The sequence below is a fragment of the Artibeus jamaicensis genome, unplaced genomic scaffold (genome assembly GCF_021234435.1).
Source record: "Artibeus jamaicensis isolate MK-2021 breed Jamaican fruit bat unplaced genomic scaffold, CSHL_Jam_final contig_793, whole genome shotgun sequence".
Taxonomy (NCBI): domain Eukaryota; kingdom Metazoa; phylum Chordata; class Mammalia; order Chiroptera; family Phyllostomidae; genus Artibeus; species Artibeus jamaicensis.
The window spans coordinates 9,088,153-9,094,152 of NW_026521975.1; positions in this window are offsets into that span (position 1 = coordinate 9,088,153).

Sequence of the window (6,000 nt, forward strand, 5' to 3'; positions counted from 1 at the left end):
GACTTTGCAGCAGCTTCTGATGTACCATTCACCATTCCTTCCCCAAACAGAGTATCCTTGGCATCTTTGATCCTGCACTCTTCTTTCTCTCTGGGAATGCCTTCACTGCCTCCTTTGTGGCTAATACACCTCCATGGTGATGTTAATTAAGTGTTGGTTTAAGGACCAGGTCCAAGCTTTCTTCCTTCCTTTACTTTTTTCCTAGGCAATTTCATGCAAGAATAAATTTTCAATCTACTTTCCATATACCTATGGCTTCCAAACTTGAATCTTCCTTCCAGACCTCTACTCTGAGCATCCACGTTCCTTTGGATCTTTCAGTAATACCTCAAACTCTTGTCTCCATGACCAGATTTATGATCACACACAAACACGCACAAAACTGGGGCCTCTGCCATGTTCCCTATTTTGGCAAATGGCATCATCACTGAGTTATGTAAATCAGAACTTAGGAATTGTTCTTGACACCCACCTTTCCCTTGACTCTCCAACTCCATTCTGTCACCAAGCCCGTTGATTTCTACCTCCTACTTGTTCTTGAATCCATCCATTTCTTCCCATCTGTCACTCTACTTCAGACCATTACCTCGTCCCTAACTGATCTCCCAGCCACCATAGTGGTTCCCTCAAATCCATTCTCCACATGGTATCAGGGAAATCTTTTAAAGGTGCAAGCTGTTTAGAGCCATGTCAATGGCTTCCTGATGCTCTTTATGATTAAAACAAAATTCCCGTGGCCTTCATGAAGCCTGCGTGAGCCAGCCTTTACCTACCATTTACCTTCACTTTGGCCTTGCACTCCAGCCACATGAGCCTTTCAGGTTCCCAAACAAGCTGTGTTTCCTCCTGCTACTGGGCCTGTGCAAGTATCCCCCCTCTTGCTTCTGTGTTCAGTTAGCTCCCATTTCATCAATCAACTTTTAGCTTGGCCACTATCCCCTCTGAGATGTGTTACCTGTAGTTACACAGTCCATAGTGTGATAATTGGTTACAGCAAATGTCACAAGGTCACGACAGTGGCTATTCTTGCACACTGCTGCAATCTCAACATGTGGCACAAAGTAGGACTTTAATGTTTGTTGAATGAAGAGATGAAGAGAACAGAACCAAGTGGTGAAATTCAGTGCTGAAATGCATGATGGAATCCAGAGGTTCAAAATAGATAAGCACCACGGGCCAGAGTGCTGGGAAGAAACTAGGTTCTGCAGACAGTCCTATAGTTCAAGGAATAATTAGGGCAGTGGTTCAAGGGTTTTAATTATTGTGTTTAGCTCTCACCAAATGTAGAGCATTTGGAATGACTATATTTATTAAAAAAGCAGGGGAAATCATCACCCACAACCCCACCCACCCTGAAACAGTTATAATTATTTGATCTATTTTCATCCATTTTTTCTCCACACATATTTCTCAGTTATCTACTTCAGATTTTCTGAATGTGTACCAAAAGGTTTGTAAGTGTTATTTGGTCCCCCTTGTGGGGAAAAAGGAGTTTGCACAGTAACAAACATCTAGGAAATGCTGAGTTAGACAAAGTTAAGTTTCTTTACTGCAGGACTTCTCAGACCCTTTTTAAAAGATGATGTGCATTGTGAATCTCTGAAAGATGGTCTGTTTCCCCAACATACTTAGCTTTGGAACTCTTTGAATTCCATAGCATACAGTTTAGTAAAACTTCATGTGTGCAAGGTTTATTTTTTCTTTAACGTTCTGAGGTTATGAAAGACCAGGTATTTTGTTACATCTGTGTAGTGGCTCACTGTATGGATGTCCCATGATGTACTTGCCATGTAAATAATATTGTTTTGTTGAACAAGGAACAAACCGAAGGAATAGAGTTACTATGTGGATTTGGTGATTCTGGTGAGAGTTTAGGATCTAGAGAAACACACCACAGAATCTAACTTAGTACGCAGTTCCTGGGGTGCACATTCATACCGTTTAGGTAGCTCTGGGTAGCTATATGTTGCCTGAGGTGCCTCTCTGTTCAGTGTGTTCAGTTCAACAATCACTTTCCAAGGGAGCCCAACTTACTTTTCATCACAGATTGGACCTGTGTGATAAAGACGTATTGGCTGGCTCAGGGCAAGTATAGTGTGAAGGCTACTTATCCCCATTTCTAATGTGTAGCTTCATGACTTTTCAGGTGGTTTTAAGGAAATTTTTTCTTCCCTTTCTGTTACTCCCAGCCCACCTCCACAATGTGACCATTGTCCTATAAGAAAAAAATGTTCCGATTAAATCTGAAAGGTAGGAACTGAAGTGCTTTAGTCATCTTCCCCCGAATTAATAGGAGAGAAAGCATTCTAAAATGAAAATCAGAGGATTATTGAGATCAGCTAAATTGAATCTCTTCTCATACCCTTGAAATGCTGTTGAGTAAGAGAAAGAACAAATAAAATCACCTATCACTCAGATTTACAGTGTAACCAGGATAGAGCAAAACCCACAAATTTTAGTGAAATGTCAGTGGGAAAATAAACATCTTAACACTGGCAGAATTGACATCAAATCTCACACCAGAATATAGATCAAGAGAAGGACTGCATGGAAAAGGGGAAGTGGCATGCCTAACGGTGGTAGGACACAGAGAACAACTAGGGTTCACACCTGGAAAGGCAAAGACCAACTCTGAGTGTAAATGCGCTGAGAGGAGGAGTAAGAGCTGGTGGAATCAAAAGAAGACCTGACAAGTTCATGGGACAGGAGATGGCAGAAGGCACTGCTTCTGGAGAAAAGGGAAGCATCCGTGGGAAGGGAGATTTCCCTTGGGGGCTTGGTGGTGAAGGGAAAGAAGGAAGCAGCTTAAAGAAAGGTCCCTGTTAAAATAATATGCTGTCAAAGAATCAGAAGACATTAAAAAAAAATGAAGTGTCTTTTATTAAAGGAACTGCAGTTCACTGTATAGGACATTTTTGGACTACGAAATCAAGTAAACTCCCCAAGACCTGACCCTTCCCCATAACATCATTCCTATTTTCAGTGCGAGAAAATGCCATATAAATAAACACAAAGTCTTCATACAAAAGCACTTTAAGGGGAGAAAAATGAGGTAACTTTTTAGCAAATAAAAACACATAAATGCAAACAGGATATAAAGCCAAAAGCAGGGAGAAAATGTAACACTTCACATCACTAATTAAATATAATAATTAACCAGTGAGATATGAAAGAACACCACAAATCATAAACCCAGAAGCTCAAAATAAAAATGAACAATTAAGATGTGCAATGACAGTTTGCTAATCTCCAGGGGAAAAAATGAAGAAAAATTCAAAATTATCTCAGGTGCCTAGAGGAGAATAGATATAACTAAAAGTTTAGAAGTGGTCATTGAGGATGGAAATAAAAGGATCCAAGAAAATAAAATATAAGGGGATAAAAAATATCAGAAATTAGCAGATGGAAAAAGAGCATATGACATACATGTAAACAGTGAAATAAGTCATAAAACTATCATTAAATAGTCTATAATAAAGGAGAGCTGAACCTACATCCTGGAAGTTCCCACTAACCCAGAATTATCAACACTGAAAGACGCATCCTAGTAAAATTAATGAACTTGGATGGAAGATAAAGAAAATATCTAGACTTAAGATATCAAATTTATAGAAAAGTAGCTCTTGAACATATAAGAATGTGGTGAATATACTCCTACGAGTACTTTCTGAGGAATCTATTTCAGGACAAGCCATTCAACAAAGACATTTGAGAAATTTTGGCAAAAGCATTGATGATGAGCACTGGATATATAAATTTATACAGATCTAAAACTAAAGCATTAGTGGGAATAAGGATGGAAGAATACAATGTTATATGTTCAAACAAAATAGAAGTAACAAACTTTTAAATGGGAAAGAATGAAGAAGGGTAGAATGAGCTTATTCACCACTGTATTTTAATAGGTAAGAGTCAAATGATATTATTAAATGTAATAAAGCCCAATAGTAAAAGATTAAGTAAGAAAAATGTAGACTAAAAGCATTATATGTAAGTTAATATAAAGGTAACCTGTAGGGCAAGAATCCAAATATTCCCAAACACGAGAGCAAAACAAAGCAGAAAGAGAGCAAACTTTAGAGTGAAAGATACTCAGTAAATATAATACACATAGTAAACATGCAACACAAAATATTACAGTGGGAATACCAAACATACCAGTTGTATCAATAAATGTAAATGTTTTTAGATCCCCTATTAAAAGAGATTAAGATTGACTCATTTATTACTCAGCTATTGCCTTCATAATTCTGTGTCATGACCCCAAAACTCAACAACATTAAACAATAAACATTTATTTCTCATAAGCATCTGCAGGTTCAGCTAATCCAGACTCGGCTCTGCTCTGAGCTGCAGGTTAGATGTAGGTTGGCTCCATGTGTTCCTCATTCTTCTTGAACCAGTGCCTATTTGAGGCACAACATATACATGGCGAAAGTCTAGAGTGAAAGAAGGCAAACCCAATTGCAAGGACATTTCAAACCTTTGCTCATGCCATTACACCAAAATTCTGTTGACCAAATCAAGTCCATGTCCAACCCAAAGTTTAAGGGTTGGAACTATACCCTGTTTTTCATGAAGTCATGGCAAAGCTATAGAAAACTACTGCATTCAGTCTACCTAAGATCACAAAGCAAAATCAAAACTACCCTATGCCAATATACTGTATACTTAATATAAAAATTTAGAAAGGAAAAACAAAGAGATGGGTAGGTGTGTGCAGGCTAATGCAAAGCAAGAAATGTGGGGAAGCAGTTATAGTCTTGATATCTGATAAGGTAGAATTAACTTAAAACCAAAAAATAAGGTAAAGTCACAATAATGCTAAAACCTACAATTCCCAATGAACATATAATAGTAATGAATATCATCTATGTATCAAATACGACAGCAGCAATCTGCAAAAAGCAAAAAGTATAGACGTTGCAACAAAGAAATACGCCCTGGCTGGTATAGCTCAGTGGAATGAGCACGGGCCTGTGAAGCAAAGAGTTGCCCGTTTGATTCCCAGTCAGGGCACATGCCTGGGTTGCTGGCCAGGTCGCCGGTTTGGGGCATTTCAGAGGCAACCACACATTGATGTTTCTCTCCCTCTCTTTCTCCTTCCCTTCCCCGCTCCAAAAATAAATAAAATCGCTAAAAAAAAAAAAGAAAGAAAGATACACATATTAATAACACACCATTCTAAATCCAAGGCAGTTTAAGAGGACAACAATGAAAAGTTTCTTGTGGATGGATACCAAACTTCATGCCCCAATAATATGAGACATTTCTTTTTTACAAAATCTATTTTATTGATTATGCCATTACAGTTGTTCTATTTCCCTCCCATTCATTCCCCTCCACCCTGAACACCCCTCCCCCACCATTCCCCCCCTTTAGTTTATGTCCATGTGTCACAAGTTCTTTAGAATCTATATTTCCCATACTATTCTTGCCCTCCCCTCCATCTATTTTCTACCTACCATCTATGCTACTTATTTTCTGTACCTTCTCCCCCCTTCTCCTTCTCCCACTCCCCTACTGCTAACCCTCCATATGATCTCCATTTCTATGGTTCTGCTCCTGATCTAGCTGTCCTCTTAGTTTGCTTTTGTTTTAGGTGTGATTCTTTTTTTTTTCTTTTTTTTCTTTTTTAATAGGTGTGATTCTTAATAACTGTGAGTTTGCTGTCCTTTCACTGTTCATCTTTTTTATCTTCTTTTTCTTAGATAAGTCTCTTCAACATTTCATATCATAAGGTCTTGGTGGTGATGAACTGCTTGAATTTGATCTTATCTGAGAAGCACTTTATCTGCCCTTCCATTCTAAATGAAAGTTTTGCTGGATAGATTAATCTTGGTTGTAGGTCTTAGGATTTCACGACTTGGAATACTTCTTTCCAGCCCCTTCTTGCCTGTAAAGTCTCTTTTGAGAAATCCGCTGACAGTCTGATGGGAACTCCTTTGTAGGTGACTGTCCCTTTATCTCTTGCTGCTTCTGGGATTCTCTCCTTCATTT